At 28.8% G+C, this 18859-nt stretch overlaps 1 non-coding gene across 1 annotated transcript; it reads left to right on the forward strand.

Moving 5' to 3' along the window:
- The first annotated feature begins 18544 nt into the window (after window positions 1-18544).
- Window positions 18545-18651, forward strand: LOC127242782 (small nucleolar RNA R71). Its single transcript, XR_007836885.1, has one exon. It is a non-coding gene; the product is annotated as a small nucleolar RNA R71 (small nucleolar RNA).
- Window positions 18652-18859: the final 208 nt, after the last annotated feature.

The raw sequence follows: 18859 nt of genomic DNA on the forward strand, positions 1-18859 counted from the left end.
AGTACCGTTTGCATTTTGTGTCATTATGTTTAATATTAAAAATATCATCGTATTTGTAGAATTTACTCCACAAATGTCATTGTATTTGTATTATAAGAAACTAATAGACATGTTTTTTTTTTAAATTTTTTTCTTGATTTATACTACATATTAATATAATAATTAATATTTAAATATCAACGTGCAAAAAGCTGATGAGACGGAGGTAGTTAAAAAAAGAAAGTGAATAATGAAAAGAAAGAAAAAGAAAGAGAAAAATAAATGATGGGGCAGTCAGATATGATATTTCTTTATTTATTTATTTATATATAATTAATATTGTCTGTGTTTTTTTAGTTATTTACTGTGTTAATGTTATTTTTTATTAATCGATTTTTTTCATCTTTATTGTATATGTAATTTTTTTTTTTTTAAATTGATTTGGTTTTGAGTATTAGATTCAAATATATAAATTAACATGAAAGAATATTTCGAGAATTCATGTAGAAAATTATGATATATTTTAATATATAAGAAATATTTTCTTTTATTATATTTATTCTTATTATATATGCATTTTTTTAATTATCTATTGTATTCTTTTTATTTTTCAATCAAATTTTTAATTCTTATTGTATATGTGGTATTTTTAATTGATTTGGTTCTTAATATTATATTCTAATAGATTTTTTATTTTATAGATTATATCCAAATTTTGAGTATTTTGATTTGAAAAAAAAAAATTAAGAAATTCATACAATAAATTATATTTAATATTATAAAAAAATTTATTTTTATTTTAGTGATTTTATTCTTGTGTATTTTTTTAATTAATTTGGTTTTCAATATTATATTCTAATGCTCATTCTATCCCCAAAAAGTATTTTTATTTACTATGTAATTTATAAAACAATAAGCACATTTTTTGTGGATAAAAAGTGTAATATTTTTAACTTTGTAATTTATATTCAAATTTTTAATTTATGCATTTGAAAGCATATTTATGCATTTATACATAGAACTACAGTAAGTTTTAATATATAAAAAAAAAATCATTTTTATTTTAGTATTTTTATTTTTATTATATGTGTATTTTTAAATTATTTATTGTATTATTTTTATTTTTTTCACTAATCAATTCTTATGTTTTTTTCTAATTTATTTATTTTTTTAAAATTATATTTTAATTATCTTTTTTTATTTAATTTTATGTACTATTTTTTCTAAATTTTGAATATTTTGATTTGAAAGAATATTTGAGAAACTCATAAAAAATTATTATAATTTTTAACATATAAAAATTTTATTTTAATTGTATTAGTTTCATTCTTATTGTGTATGCATTTTTTAAATTATGTATTTTATTATTCTTGTTTTTACAATTATTTTTTTTAAAAAAATTATTGTGTGTTATTTTCTAAAGTTATTTGATACGACTTATATATATTAAAAACTATAAGTATTATTTATATAAATATTAAATTAATATATAATTTAATATAAAAATAATTTGTACACAGTACGGATTACACGCTATTATATATATATACACATATGATAGGTGTAAGTACTCACAAAATTAATTTTCTAGAACTTTTTATTCTTTTTATTTTTTTGCTTGGTTCTTACAAGATTGATACATACTCATAATTGTTTATAAAATTATATTTTGTTCTCCATTGCTTTCAAAAAAGAAAAAAAGTTACAATTATTGTTATAAACATGATAATCTAGGTTTATATTAACTCTACATGTCTTGGTATTTAAGCTACAATAAAAGATAATACTCCCTCCATCATCTAATTGTGTGCTCATTTGATCGGATACAAGTTTTAAGAAAAATACGTAAGAATAGAAATTTTTATTTTTTTGGTAAAAAAAATAGTCTAAAAAAAACATCAATAAATTTGGATGACAACCAAAAAAAAAGGAAAATGAAAATAGATTTGAATAAAGAAGGAAATATCAATTTAACATTTAATAATGGTTAATTATTCAAATAATATTAAATTAATTATTTGACTAAAATCCAGATCTATAAATTATATATATATATATTAATAATAATTCTTATAATGGTAGACGATACTAATAATTAATTTTAAAATTATATTTTGTCTAATATTGTTTTTGGACATATATATTTAAATGTGGATGACCTATTCTGTGCAAAATTAATTTTCTCTAAAATTAATTGTACTAATAATAATTTTTTGATTTATATTTTTTCTAATATTGATCGTAAATTTTATTTTTATTTTTTTTTTAAAAAACATCAATTTTCAATCTTCTATTGGACCTTTACTTGTTCGGTAGCCACTATCATATTCCTAGCGATGATTTTCGATTATTGTTTTTTTTTTTTTTTGATGACATGGGAACCCGCATTTGCTATCCGAAAGTGCGCACTGGATAAACCCTGAGGTCCAATCTTCAACTATTGTTTTGACAACCTTACTAGTGGCTACTATGTTGATAATTATGTGGTTATTACATATAGTTTTTGGTAAAATACTTTAATATTGAAATTTAATTTATTCAGCTTCTAATTTTTGTTCGACCTTCGAAAAGGCTTGATCACCATTTGGAAAATTTCTTTCGATTTATAACTTATTTAGTCTTGTACTAGATAAATAATACAAATATGTGTTTGAGATTTGATGGACCAATGGTTATAACATAATTTATTAGTAGTGTAAAAAATATTATTTATCTATTTTTATTAATAAAACTATAAGAACTGTTTTAGTAATTTTTAAGTATTTTTTTACTTATGATTTAAATTTTTTATCATATATTTTTATTTTTTATAAGTTAAAAATATAAAAATAGTTTTATGTATATTTTTACATACAAGTTTGAAGAAAACCAATTAAATCATCATATTTATGTGATTGTTTAGTGAGTTCATCCATAATTTAAAGAAACAATCAAAATAGATTTTTCGGGATAGTTGTTAAAATATATTTAGAATGTATATATATATATTAAATTAATAGTATTTGTTAAAATATATTTAGATTTGCAGGATTCTAATGCATTTGGATAACTTGTAGGACTACTGTAAATACGTACGAATTCTTAGGATTAAAATAGAAAATTTATTTTATATTCAACCTATAATGTATCAAGAGATATGTAGTTGCTAGTCTTTCTGCGTCTGGTTTTGATTCCATTTATAGTCATGATTTTTTTTCGGCAAAAATCAATACCGTTGTCATGTTGTTTCTCACCTTTTCGCTCATCACGGATCGACACCATCCCTACAGTAGATTGCCTTTCCAAAAGCAAGCTGGCAACCAAAGTTTCACGGAAAATGGCTATGCGTGTGGGCCACATATGTCGATGAGGCGTTCCGCTTTCGATTTGCATCGGCAGTGCGTGGCAGCGGCTTCGGGCACCGGATTTTCATGGCATAATCATGGAAATTTTGTTTACAAGCCTATGTGATTGGTTCGCAACTTCAGGTCATCTGATTTTATTTTTTTTATGTTGGACTATTTTTTATTCTACTTCACCACTCTATCGGCTACATTTATATATGGGATTTTTGAAAAAAAAAAAAAAGAAAAAAAAAAGTATATCATTTGTCTATATTTAACTTTGACTCTCATGTCTGTCTGTGTTTAACTTTGACTCCCATGTTTGTCTACATTTGTCCGCTATCTATCTGATTTCAATTTTGTATTCTATTTGTATATTTGGCTTCGATCCGTTTAAATTTGGCTCCCAAGCAGAGTTCTTTCTGCGATCTATCTTATTTGAATTCCATTTTCTTTCATCTTGATTCTATTCACGGAAACTCAAGTTAGTTTCTACAATATTATTCTGAGATTGATGGGGTGTTATAATATATTAAATATATATTATATTTATGTTAGTTATCTTTACGAATATTATAACCCCAATAATAATCATAATTTTTAGGGTAAACTATTTTTTTCGTCCAGTAACTGAACCATTTTATCATTTTAGTCTCGTAACTAAATATTGTTTTAAAATAGTCATGTAAGTGGAAAATTTTTGCACGCCCATGGCGCTGGAGATGTCTACGTGGCATGCTGGACCACTGCCACGTCACCCCAACCGGTAGTTATCTTTACGAATATTATAACTCCAACAATAATCATAATTTTTAGGGTAAAATGTTTATTTCTTCCCGTGGCTGGACCATTTTATCATTTTAGTGTCGTAACCAGGGGTTGTCTTAAAACAGTCACGTAATTGGAAAATGTTTGAACATTTAGTCCCACGGCGCTTGAGATGCCTGCATGGCATGCTGGACGACAGTGTCTGCCACGTCAGCCCACCTGGCGGACACGTGGATAAGTATTGTTTTTTTATTTTCTATTTTATTTTCAAAAATAAAAATTAAATAAAATTTAAAAATAAAAAATAAAAAACAAAATAAAATAGATTTTAAAAAAATAAACTAAAATAATAAAAATATTTTTTATTTTATTTTTTATATTTTTAAATTTGAAATTTGTATTTTTTATTTTATTTTTATTTTTATTATATTTTTTGTATTTTTACACTTTATTGTTTATTTCTTATTTTATTTTTTTTATATATAATTTTTTAATTTTATGTTAGTTTATAATTTTCAAAATTTCAATTTTTTTTTATTTTTTATTTTGAAAAATAAAATAAAAATTATCTATGTGTCCGCTATGTGATGCTGACTTGGCGGTACATGTCATCCAGCATGCCACACTGACATCTCCGGTGCTCGAGGACTAATTGTGCAAAAAATTTCCATTTACGAAACTATTTTAAGACAGTCTTTTAGTTACGGAACTAAATTGATAAATGAGTCTAGTTACAAAACTAAAAAAACATTTAACCCTAATTTTTATTACCACTGTATTTCAATTTATCAAATAATTATTTTTTATCGATAATTATTTTATTTATTTTCTTTTAGACTATTTTTAAAATAAGAAAATCCATACCAGCAACTATTGATTCATTAAAATATATATAATGGAAAAATAAATTAAAATTACCTTTTCTTTTATGTCATAATATTTACCTATATAAGTTTAAGTCAAAAAATTATTATTAAAGATGATTTTCATGTCACAACATTTACCTATATATACTATCATCTATAGGCATTATTTTCCATCATCTCTTAAAACATTTTTAAAAACACTCAAAATATGAGGAGTGAAATAATATTCGTTTTTATTTTATGCCTAGTTATATTTGTTCAAGGTAATTATCTCAAAACATAACAAATTTTTTTTTTTTCTCCGAAATTGTTGAAGAGAAATTGCAAAATATCTTGTATTATTTTTATTTTCACTTTTAACCAGTCGTAAGTTGATTTAATATTTTAATGAATACCACAATTTTGTACCAATAATGAGTGAATCCTAACATAAGAATGAATCAATTCAATGATATAAGAAATTGACTTATTAGTATTATTATTTTTTTTAGTTAAAAATATCAACCCGTAAATTTCTTTCGATAATTCATTGCAGGTGGGGAGTATGTGAGTAAGGCAAAGGTTTGCACAAAACAATTTATCATGGAACATGCAGATTGCGATGTACCAAATTGTACACAACTTTGTTTGCAAAATATTAAAGCAGAACGAGTTCAAGGGCGATGTGTCTTAAGTGATACGTGTGAATGTATTTATCGATGTAGCTAGAGATTTTGAAATTATCCTAATGGACTCTTAATAAGAGACATTACTCCAACAATAATATACCAATTTTATCATAATTCTATTTTATTATACTATTTAATAGTTAATTTTCTTTTCAAGATCTATTGTGACATAACAACTCATGATATGAATAATAGTTGTAAAATTTAAATACAATTATCTATGTGTAGAGAATCAAAATAATTGAAAGATTATGTACAACGATTCTCCGATTAATTACATGTACACAAATTTTATTTTTATACATAGTATATTAACTTTAAATTTTACAATCATGAAATAATTTATTAAAAAACTAGGCTAAATTGCACAAAATTTACCTGCAGTTTCAAGAAATTGCCTCAAATCCCCCGTACTTTTAAAATTGCGTCAAACTCCCTTATGGTTTCATAAACTCTGCGTCTAACTCTTTGGCGGTCCTTATTTAACAGTATTTGACCTAAATGCGTCCAAATTGTGAATAAATTTTAAAATCTTAATTTCTAAACCTCTCAAATTACAAATATATATATTTTTCTTATATTTAGCTTCAAAAAATAGTAAAAATAAACTATTAAAACCTGAAAAAAATAACTATTTTTTAGTAGATTTATTATTTTTTTGAAACTAAATACGAGAAAAATGAATATATTTATAATTTTAGGGGTTTAGAAATGAGATTTTAAAATTTATTTGCAATTTCGGCGCATTTATGTCAAATACCGTTAAATAAGGACCACCGAGGGGGTTAGACGCATAATTTATGAAACCACGAGGGTGTTTGACGTAGTTTTAAAAGTATAGGGGATTTGGCGCAATTTCATGAACCGCGGGTAGATTTTGTGCAATTTAGCCAAAAAAACTAAATCTAAATCCTGCACTGGATTATAGTATTTAGCGATGCTTACTATATATTTTAGTTTGACACTAGTTCACAATATTTGTAATGTGGTTCAATAGATATCATTTGTAGTTCTAACATATATGCATTTAATTGCTTTACTCCACAATTCAACCATTTTTAGTATAATTTTGAAGATTCACATAATAGTTACATTCAATAGTAGTTTTACATCTATTATCTAAACATTCAACAAATTTATGAGATAATTTGACAGTTCAACAACACATGATTAAAAATATTGTCTGTTGTTGAAGGATGGGATAAAATTGAAAAACGCCAACAACTTTTTTGCGAAAATTTGTAATTGTGTTTGTCTGGGGGTTTGTATTTTGAGTTTGGGTTTGGGTTTTAAAAGCAAAAGTTTGAATTAAACTAATTATTTTAGGTGATATAAATAGGTATTGATTTGATATCTGTAATGTAAATTTGATTTTTAAAATAATATAACAAAAAAAAATTTGATGTTTGCGTAATTTAAGTCTTTATTTAAAAAAATTGAGGACGAATGGGAAAAAAACCAAAACATCATTCATGGCATAGTTGATGCAATTAGTTTTCTTTATTTGTAAACATCTTAGAGTTCTCATCCAAGTTTGGAGGAATGTAAGAAGTTAACATTCAAATCCGTATCAACCTGGAAGTTAGACTCTTATGTTACCGTAGAAGTTACACAATACTATGTTCACAATCATAACATTGATTAAACAACAAGCCCAATGGTGTATAATATATTATTTCTATGAATCTCTATATGTAAAACCTAAAGCTACCTAAGAAAGTGATCAAATTGTGGAACATGCTTTCAATTTCTAAAACAATGTCTACAAATATACATTATTAATGACATACCTAGCGCGAAGAGGGTAAATGTTTGAGATTGGAAGGGTGATGGGTACCAACACGAGCAAAATGATTATCTTATGCAGTATACGGAAGATTGGAGTGACCGGCGAGCTGCGGCTGCTATTAGTTGCCCGACATTCATAAACTCATATTCTCTGGAAATTATTGATACATTTATAGATGGAGAACCTGGAGAGAAACGGTCGTTTTGAGTGAGGTTTTTTTGCGCTATTGTGATAATAAAATAGATGGGAGTCTTACAATCATAGTTGTTCCATTCTATTCTCCGGAGAGCTAAATCTTACATGAATATTTTATTCAGTGACATGCATATTTCCACACACAAAGTAGGGAATCATAGTATGCGGAGCTGAACTGTTAAGATAAATAGAACTAATTAACCAAGCTACCAACTAGTGCAAACTAAGTGATTAGCTAGCACATAGATTAGTGAGTCTGAATAATGTGCACAGTTTCACTACAACAAGTTGATCTATAATAATACAATTACAAGCAGATCGAAGCTAATGGGATTCAATATATCATTCAATTAATTCAAACAAGAAAATCTAATATGATAATATAACAAACCCGAACAACACACTATAAGGCTAAAAGAATCTAGGCAAAACAAAAAAAAAATTAAAGCGGCAAGGCATCAAACATAAACAAATCGTTGGAGAACCAAATCTAATATACTATTGTATTAACAAAATCAAACAACACACTATAGAGCTAAAGTAATCTAAGCAAAAAAATTACAGCAGCAAGCCATCAAAATGGAACAAAACTAAGTCTACGAAATGATAATACGTTAAATAAAAATTGATTAATCAAAAATACATGAGGGCCTATTATGATATATCCAAACTAAACTTATGCTACATGAATAACATAGAATATAATTAAACACAACAAGCAAAGTAGCAATAAAAATTAACAAAAGCAAACTAGGAAAGGAACGAGTAGTAGAATGTACATTTCAACAATTAATTGCAGCAAACCAATTTAAATTAAGTAGACATGCAGGGGGATAAGTTAATATAATACAACAAATGAGTAAGTTTATTTGAGACCTAAACTAACCTATCTAATAATTAGCACTTGTTCTATAGTTAACAAGTTAGCAAACAATCTAAGATATATCAATAATATCAACTAGCTATCCATTTCATTAATCTACCTAATTTAATCTAAAATATTGTCCACATTACTATTTAAACCATTCCCAATCATAGATATTGTGAAAATACCTTACAAAAATAGAAAGCAAAAACAAATGGTAAATTACCATTCCAAAAGGAACAACAAGACATATTGTGTAACTTAATCCATCGCCAAACAAGAAGAAAAACTAAAAAGAGAGCAGCATTGCCAGATCGGTATGTTTCCCTTACGAGAAAAGATTTTTCAAAAGCTCTAATTCAGCTAATATGACCGACTGCCCTTGGCCTTAATTTCATTGAGTTAGTCGTTGCTTTTTTCTCTTTTGTTTCTTAAGGAAGTTTTACTGTGCAATTATCTTTTTTAAGGATTTCTTTGAATAATAGTGATAACTCTCTTAATAATGTTCGATATTGTAGTATATCTTTGAAAATAATCTGCTTTAAAGTAAAACCAACATTCTTTACAAGATACTTCTGCAAGTGTTTTGTGATATATGACCATGATGTGAACATCTGCAAAGAAAAATCATTTTAGAACTTGGTTACTTCTAAAGACATAATATTAAGGAAAAAAAATAGGTAGACAAAAACATAGATAATACGCAATACTCCTGCACCTGCTCAATTATCTTGGGATCATTGTCAACACACATTTAAAAAGAACTTCTAAAGAATCAACAATTTTAGGAAGATAGCTATAAAACAAGCAATAAAAAAAACAAAACAATTTCAAGGTTTTACTTAGTAATCAATATCTCAAGCAAACCTGAATCTAATGCATTAAGCACCTAGGTTAACCAACCTCATGTTCAAATTCTTAAGTGTTGAATCAACTTAGAGAACCATGTATCCATATTTCCAAGCATTTACTTAAAATTGCTTTTTACTATTCAATGAAAATAAAAATGAAATATGCATTCAAATGTTATAATTTAAAAAAGAAACTCACCCAAACGGACTCAATGCAACAATAACTCAGCCTTGACATGAAACTAGTATATTGATTCCAATAACATCAGAAGGGCAAGTATTTGAGAATGTCTTAAGGTGGACAATAGATCTTGTCCTTGTCCTTGATCCATGTTCTCTCAGGTGTCAATAATGCTTTTTACAAGTGACTGAGGAAAATGTGTTTTTAATATAGTAAGTATATAAGGAGACATGTTAAGATTGAAGTTGTAGATTCAAAGAATCTAATCTAGCCCTAATAAAGAGCCGAGCACAAAGACACCTAGAAAATTGAAAGGAAATAAGATAAAATTAAGTCATACCTCTCATCACCATCAAGCACCAATAGGATACCAAACACCAGAATGAAAACAATTATGCTATTCAAACACCACGAAGCTTAAAGAATATGTGTTCAACAAGAATTACTAGGGAAAGAAAGACATTAAGTTCCTTTATCCAAAGTAATAAACTTATGGTATGAAGTCGTTTTGTAGATCTCTTGACAAGGTGACAATTAAACTAGACCATAAAAAATGCAATTCATGAATAACAAGATTTACAGCCATTCTGGACAAAAATAATAATAATAAAAAGAACTTGGGGATTTGACGGTTCATAAGCTTCATCAGGGCATAAAGTGTATTGAATTGAAAATGTATCATGTAATTCAAAGTGCAGACCACATACATAACACTGGAAAAGTTTAGAGATCAATGAAGCTTCATAAAAGATGAGCCCTTCCCTAAAGATTTAGTGCTATGAAGCTTGTTAGACTCATCATACATAATACAAAATATGTGTACTAATAATGGATTCTCGGTTTTTTTTAAAAAAAAAAATGCACAAATGCAAAGCAACATGATTTTTACTCGATTAATTGCTACAATAATGTATTAGTAACAACCCATTAATGAAAGAACATTTGTTGAAAGCAAAACCATCCAACTTTGTATTTTGGGTTAACTAAACAAAATTTCAACTACCAAGAATGAAGTATTACCTAAAAACATAATCAGAAGACAAGATTCCCAAGTGTGTCACTGTAAGGGTGCCAAGAAATATGTAGAGTCCGCACAAAGTAGTTTTTTTTAATGAAGTAGTGTTCTGTGCCGATCAAAACAACATGTAAAGAACTTGAGTTAGCAATGATAATTGTGACTGTGTAATATATAATTAATATACAACATCGTCTTCGTTAATTCCATTCAGCACAAGGGACTCTAGTATGCTATAGTAAGCACTAATCACAACGACTAGAATAGATTATTTTTATATCAAATAAGAAGATATCAAAACAACACAAAGCATGGTCTTCAGTTCACAATGCTTTAAACATATATACATTATGTTATATTTTTTTTTTCATTTACACAATAAAAACATACTGCTTAGTGTTCTTTCCCTGCCTTTACACTTTATAAACAAACATCAACCAAAAACCAATCATCGAGATAAGATTTTTTGGGAAGCTTTGGGTAGAATTTTTGCGATTCTATGATGTAATTCTCATAGGACATTGAAAACTTCAACTGGCAGAAGCTTCATTTATGAAATTTCATAATATGCAGGAAAAAAAAACATAGAAATTAAGATCGAAGACAATAATATAGGACCGCCAAAATTTAGGAATTAAGTTTCAGATCATGTTTTAAAGAAGGAAAATCAACACCAAAAGGCACATGAAATCATTCAAAAATTTATATAAGAGAACCAATTCGAACAAAATTCTATTCAATCAAGGCAAAGCACATAATACGCGTTATTAAAATAAAAACAATAAACGGTTGAACTAGCCACATAAATCGAAGAACAGTAAATTAGAAGGGCTTAGGATTACGAAATGGCAGACAACACAAACTTTTGGAGATAACAGCAGATATTCATCACTGCAGATCGGAGCCGCAGTATGGCTGATGGAAGACGTCGTCGATCGGAGTTGGGGACGGCGGTGCGAGGTGACGATGGGGCAGGCGAGCAGGGATGTGTGATGAATCACTTTGGGGGTGTAGATGGGTTTGAGTTTAGGATATTGGATTAGGGTTAGGATTCATTTTTAGTTTTGTTTTAAAATAAATAAATAAATAAATAAATAATAATAATAATTTGTAAAGTTTTTTTCAAAATTCTCAAGTGATTTTAAAATTTTTTCAAAATTTATCTGTACTTTTTAGTGCTGATTTTTTAGTTATTTTAAATATTATATGATTGTGTATTTATTTAATTTTTTAATAATATATTTTTATGTTTTAAAAAATAATTAATTTTTTTTAATTTATATTTTAGGTATGATTTATGAAAATGTTTTCGTATTTTTATTTTTATTTATTTTTTAAATAAATTTATTCAATTTTTAAATAAATTTATTTTTTAAAATAATTATATACCGATTTTTTTAATATGTAGAATATTTAAAATTGACTTATTTGTTACAGCTTGATCTACATAACAAATATATATACATATATATATATATATGAAGATGTTCCATCCAAAATGTAAGTGTTACGGATAACTATCGAAATAAATAATTTTTTTTTAATTTTAAGATAATTCTATATAGATTTTCTAAGTATATAGAAAATTTAAAATTGACGTATTTGTCACGGCTTGAATTACGTAACAAATATATATATATAACGAAATTTCGTCCAAAACATAGTTGTTATGGATAAATTGTCGAAACAAATACAACAAAGAAGTTGACCAATCATTAAACTTTTTTGTGGCGACAACTTTCATAACAAAAGTCACTTTTGTGACGAATTTATTTTGACGGACTACATATCTGCTACAAAAAGCCAATTTTTTATCGTGGAGGGTGTTTCATGCAAACTGTACATTAACACAAGGGGATTTCACGCAATAAATAAAACACTCAACACAGAGTACACAATGGAGTGCTGTATAATTCACCCTTATCTAAATAACTTGTCTCTGCATCATTCAAGCATTGTCAAGCTAATTCGTTTGCTTACATTTTCCTTTGCTATTTTTTATTTTTATTTTTCCATCCATCCATGAAGAAACTCATTGAGTACATAAATAATATGCAAATGTGTGGACAATTCTGCAGCTGACAGGTACATAAATTGGTTTCTAAAATTGAGAGAAAATTGTACAAAATATCTCACACTTATACGCTATTATCACTTTTTTCATATATTTAGCTCGCTGACAAAGTATATCCTACATGTTTATAAAAGTCGCTATTTATGTCCTTTGTACGCGCGTGACATTCACACCACGCACGGTCAAATGATAAAAATAGTGACTTTTGTAAATGTGTGAGATATAGATATAAATCCAGGACAAAAGTGATAATGGGGTATAAGTGCTTGTTCGGTATTGTTTTTTTAGTGTAACCTTGAGGAAATGCAATGCAGTATCACTCTTCAATTATTAAAAGTGCTGCTTACTGCATAGCATCCACAAAGATGCAATGTATGCCATTTTTTGCTGCTCAAAATTGTGTTGCTGTAATAAAATTTTCTTTTATTGCTTTAAATTTTAAATGGATTGCTTTATTATCTTATGAATGGTAAACTATTTTTTTTAGTCCCAAACTCTTTTATCATTTTAGTCTCGCAACGGAAGATTGTGTTAAAATAATCTCGTAAGTGAAAATTTTTCTCAATTTAGTCCTCAATGCCTACGTGGCATCTGCATGACAAGCTGGCTGTCTTCGTATCGGCCAAATTAGCACTACATGGCTGACACGTGTCCGCCACGTAAATAATTTTATTTTTTTAATTTTATTCTTTTAATAAAAAACTAATAAAAATAAAATTAAATATATAAAATACATAAAAAAATAAAATAAAAAATATAAAAAAAATATAAAAATTAAAATTAAATAAATAAAAATTATCCACATGTCCGCCAGGTCAATGTCATATGGTCGTGACGTGGATAATTTATATTTTTTATATTAAAAATACAAAATAAAATATATAGTTAAAAAATATACTAATATAAGTTATTAAAGGTTAAGTGACACTGCCTTGACGGACATATAGATAATTTTTACTTTTTATTTTATTTATTTTAAATTTTAAATTTTATTTTAAATTTTATATTTGGGTAAACTGTTTTTTTAGTCCCGTAACTGGATCCCCTTATCATTTTAGTCCCGTAAGTGGAGTCTGTCTCAAACTAGTCCCATAAGTGAAAAATTTTCGTTGTTTTAGTCCTCCGGCGCCGGAGACGCCCGCGTGGCTCGCCGGAGACGCCCGCGTGGCTCGCCGGAGGTAACGTGTCCGCCAGGTGTCCCGCCAGGTCAGCGACACCTGGCGGACACGTGGATTTATTTTTTTTTCAATTTTTTTTATTTTTTTAAATTAAATCAAATTAAAAAATTTAAAATATATAAATAAAATTAAATATAAGTTTTAAAAAAAATTAAAATATTAAAAAAAAATTAAAAAAAATCCACGTGTCCGCCAGGTCAGCGCCAGGTATCGCTGACCTGGCGGACACGTCACCTCCGGTGAGCCACGTGGGCGTCTCGGGCGCCGGAGGACTAAAACAGCGAAAATTTTTCACTTATGGGACTAGTTTGCAACAAACTCCACTTACGGGACTAAAATGATAAGGGGGTTCAGTTACGGGACTAAAAAAACAGTTTACCCTTTATATTTTTATATTTGTAACTTTTGTATATTTTAAAAAAAATAAAAATAAAAATAATCCATGTGGCGGCCACGTGTCAGCCACATGGCGCTGACTTGGCCGACACGTGTCCGTCAGCATGCCATGCAGATGCCACATAGACATTGAGGACTAAATTGTGAAAATTATTCACTTACGGGACTATTTTAAGACAACCTCTAATTACGGGACTAAAATGATAAAGGAGTTCGATTACGGGACAAAAAAATCAGTTTATCCCCTTTATGAATGATGCAGTCTTTAAAAATTTCTACTAACAAAAACAAAATTCTTTAATCAATCTTTCTTTAATTAGGTCTTAATTTCATAACTTCAATTGATTATTTTTAAGTTCATGATCTATTTATTTGCAGTGCATGGTGAGCCATTTCTAGAAATAATTATCTTCTTTCATATTGCTCTTAATAGGTAATATCTTTTTTGTGAAGCAACAATTAGATTATTTATTCATTGCCTAGTGCTCATACCATCTGGTTTCAATGTTCACCAAGAGTCATATCATTGAATTTAATCTGATTTTAATGTGTTTCAGTTGTATAGAACATAGATTATGTATCTACTAAATATTCTATTATTTTTATTTTTATTTTTATTATTTTTATTTTTTTTTTAATTTGCCGTGTGTAGTTGGCACTACTATTATTGTGACAAAAAAAAAAAACTTCTTATAACGAATAAGTGATCAATTTTTTATAGGGATTATGTAAAAAAAATGGTTATATATTAATTGTTACGAAATTGATATTGTTACAATTGTCTCTTCAGGCGTTTTAAAATGTTATCATAACGGACATGTGATGAATTTTTTGTGATGAAAAGATACTACAACCGTTACTTAAAGTCATTGGGCATGTCAGAAAACATTTGTAACACGTTATTTGTTATGACTACGCTTTGTTACAAACAAATTTTTAATTTTTGTCACAAACAGGTACCCGTAACAAAAATTGATTATGCGCACATGCTCTCTGAAAAAAATAAGTGTATATAATCAGCTAACGCTCAAGTAGTGCGACAAAATATTATCCTATAGGCTTGAATGAAAATCAAATCTCCCTTACTTAAGATACTCGAATCTAACATCAAGAATCAAAGGGACTTTTTTATAAAGGTTGTAACGGGGCTGATGGTTAGGGGTAGAAAAAAGGATATGCGAAGGCTAAAATATGTTAAAAAAAAGAACACAATAAGAACACGATGCTAACATGTGAAAAATAGTTCAGCATAAACAATGAAACCCTTACTTTATTCACTACCCAAACTTTAATAACATAATTATATCAATAATACTTCATCAATATTTATTTATTTTATATATTTTTTTTGGGCTTTTTTTTTTAGGCCCTTCTTTTAATTATATATATACGCCTTTCACTACCCGTTCTCATTGAAGCAAACACTTCTGAATGCACTACAAAAAAATAATATATTTGTAACGGAATTCCGTCACTAAAGTTCACGTAGCTAATGTAATTCCATTCCTAATTATGTCTCTAATGTCATTAGTAACGGAAAAAATAGATTTAGAGACAAAAAATTTTTGTTACAAAAATGATTTTTTCTTGAAGTGATGCATTATTTATTTATACTTAAGCTTCATTTTTAACTGGTGCCGAACAAATAAGGTGCATCACAACGTGAACTTAAGGTAATTCTTTCTAACATAGGATTCAAATCGGAGAAGGCTTAATGTCAAAAGAAGGGTATAAGGCTAAAAGACGGTTTAATATAGAAGAAAAATAGACTAAAAAGTCTTAAAGGGATTAACTAGGGGAAATATATTGTGTTGGGTGATAAAGAAATGTTCAATGGGTTACCTAATGCCGTTATCATTTTCAAAATGCAAGACTCGATAGTTGCAAGTTCAACATGCATAATTACTCAAGTTCTAAGTCATCTAATTAAGCACTACAAATCACACAAGAAAGAATTTCCAAAAGCTTGATAATATGTAGTTTATTTTCTAATATAAGCTTTTTGGAATATATACCCGAATTCTCACAGGATTCAAATGTCAACCTAAATCAACATATTTCAAATCCAATGTCATCAATCATGTCAGACTAACCTATCACTCATACCACCTTTGACTGACTTCAGACAAATCTCAAAAACATGCGAAAGGACGGCAAATCAGGCATCAAAAGTAGCACAAAATGAAAAATTTGCCCAAAAAATTTGCATTACTCTCTTCTCTCCCCACACCTAAAGCAAACATTGTCCTCAATAGAAAAAAAAAAGTAAAATAAGAGAGGAACTTCCCTGGAGTCCGTAGGATTGGTGCTACTGCATGTTTTTTCTTTGGATTCCAATACCAAAATCGAGGGCTCACCGAGGTCGGATAAGCTGAGCAGGGAGGAAAAAGAAAAAAGACAGTGGCTTTTTTTTTTTTTAAATTCTGCAAGAAGTTTCCTACAAAAAAAAATAAAGAATTCAAATCAAATAGGTAATGTTTAAAAATTAAAAAAAAAAAAAAAAAAACAAAAGAACAAAACAAAACCTAAAGAAAATAAAAGAAATAAAGCTAGAAAACTTGGGTTGCCTCCTAAGAAGCGCCTCTCTTTAACGTCTTTGGCTAGACGCAGTTACCATATTAGCCATTAGGTGACACTACCTCGGATCGTCTTACCCATTTCAGTTTTTGTCTTTTACCTCTATGTTTAAAACGATGATTACTCACAAAAAAAAATTTCTACAAGATTCACATCATTATTATTTAAGTGAGCAGGCTCCAACTCCAGCTGATTCGAAGGGGACTTTGATTTTATATCCAAAATATATTTATCATGCAATCCCAAAACTTTCTGCATACCTTTGTCAATAACATTCACATTGCATAATGCATTAGATTTTTCAAGGTATTTCATAGTATCGGAAATATTAAATTGCACTTTCTTACCATCAAATTCCATAGAAAGTAACCTTGTTTCACATCAATTTTAGTTTGTGCGATGCACATAAATGGTCTACTTAGTAAAATTGGTGCAGGATTTGGAGAATTATCATCATGCATATCAAGCACATAAAAATCAACCAGAAAGATTAATTCATTAACTTGCACTAGGACATCTTCAATCATTTCTTCAGGGTAAGCATTTGTCTTATCGACTAATTGTATAATAATTCCAGTTTCTTTTAAAGGCCCAATGTTCAAAGACTTACAAAATAGACTTAGGCATCACATTAATTGCAGCTCCTAAATAATACATTGCTCGTTTAATCTCTAACTTACCTATCTTACAAGGAACCGAGAACATACTTGGATCTCCACATTTAGGAGGAAGCTTACGTTGTAAAACGGCATATACGCTCTCGCCAGCAATAGTGCATTTGTCTTCACGTAGTCTTTTCTTGTTCGCACAAAGATCCTTCAGAAATTTTGCATACTTCGGCACTTGCTTGATTGCATCCAATAAGGGTATGTTCAATTCCACCTTTCAAAGCATCTCCATCATCTCCTTATTTTTGTCATCCTTCTTTGGTTTGGCCAACCTGCAAAGAAACGGTGCAACATTAGTTTTAGTACTAGTAGGTCTGTCGAAAGTTACCTTGTTCGATGTTTCAGTGGCAGCTTACTCTATTTCTTTCTCAATGGCATCCTCATTCTTGTCCTTTAAAACTTCAGTTTTTTATACTTCTAAATCTTTGCCATTTTGTATAAAAATCGAGCTCACATTCCTCGGATAGGCGTCGGGTTGTGAAGGCAATCTGTCTTTCTCTCTTGACTTTATCTCGCATATCTCATTCGCTATTTGACTTACTTGTTCTTCCAAGTTCCTTATGCTATTCCGAGTTTCCTGTTGAAATTGCAACATGTTAGATGCCATAGTTTTCATCATATCTTCTAAGGAATCACTCGGAACCGTTTGAGGGGGTTTTTTATTGTGATTGGGTGGGTGGAATCCTTGTGAAGGGCCTCCGACGTGTGCTTGTTGATTTCCATACTTCAAATTGGAGTGATCCCTCTATCCTGGATTATATGTGTTTGAGAAGGGGTTGTATACTCTAGGGGTGAATCCTGCAGCATTGACATCCACTCCTTGAGTCATCGTGGGACATGCATCAGAAGGGTGTTCCGTACTAGTGCATATTCCACATGCCTTAACTTGTGCATTCCCTATAGCCATATGTCGAACAATTGAAGTTAGTTCACTTAATTGTTGTTGTAGAGTACTTACCTCACTTGCCTCTTTCACTGTTACTACGTCTCTTAGGCCGAACTTCTGCGAGTTCATAGCCATGTCATTCAGTAGATCCTACGCATCTCTAGGGGTCTTGTGCATCAAAGCTCCTCCACTTTCTACATCTATGATCCTCCTATCGATGGAAGTCAAACCTTCATAGAAATATTGAATTAGTAATTGTTCAGGTATTTGATGTTGAGGAAATCGCATAATTAAAACATTAAATCGGTCCCAATACTCAAATAAAGACTCCCTTGTTTGTTGTTTAATCCCACATATTTCTTTCCTTATGTTCGCAGCTCGTGAGGCAGGAAAGTACTTCTCAAGAAACTTTCAAATTCTTGTCAATCCATGTGTTGACGCTTCTAGCATGTAGATTGAATAGCCAATCTTTTGCGGCATCTTTCAGTGAGAATGGAAAAACACGAAGCTTGATTTGATCTTTTGTTACTCATTGTGGCTTGATACTTGTGCAGACGACATCAAATTTTTTAAGATGCTT

This window comes from Andrographis paniculata, unplaced genomic scaffold (genome assembly GCF_009805555.1).
Source record: "Andrographis paniculata isolate CXL003 unplaced genomic scaffold, ASM980555v1 Contig87END, whole genome shotgun sequence".
NCBI classification, from domain to species: domain Eukaryota; kingdom Viridiplantae; phylum Streptophyta; class Magnoliopsida; order Lamiales; family Acanthaceae; genus Andrographis; species Andrographis paniculata.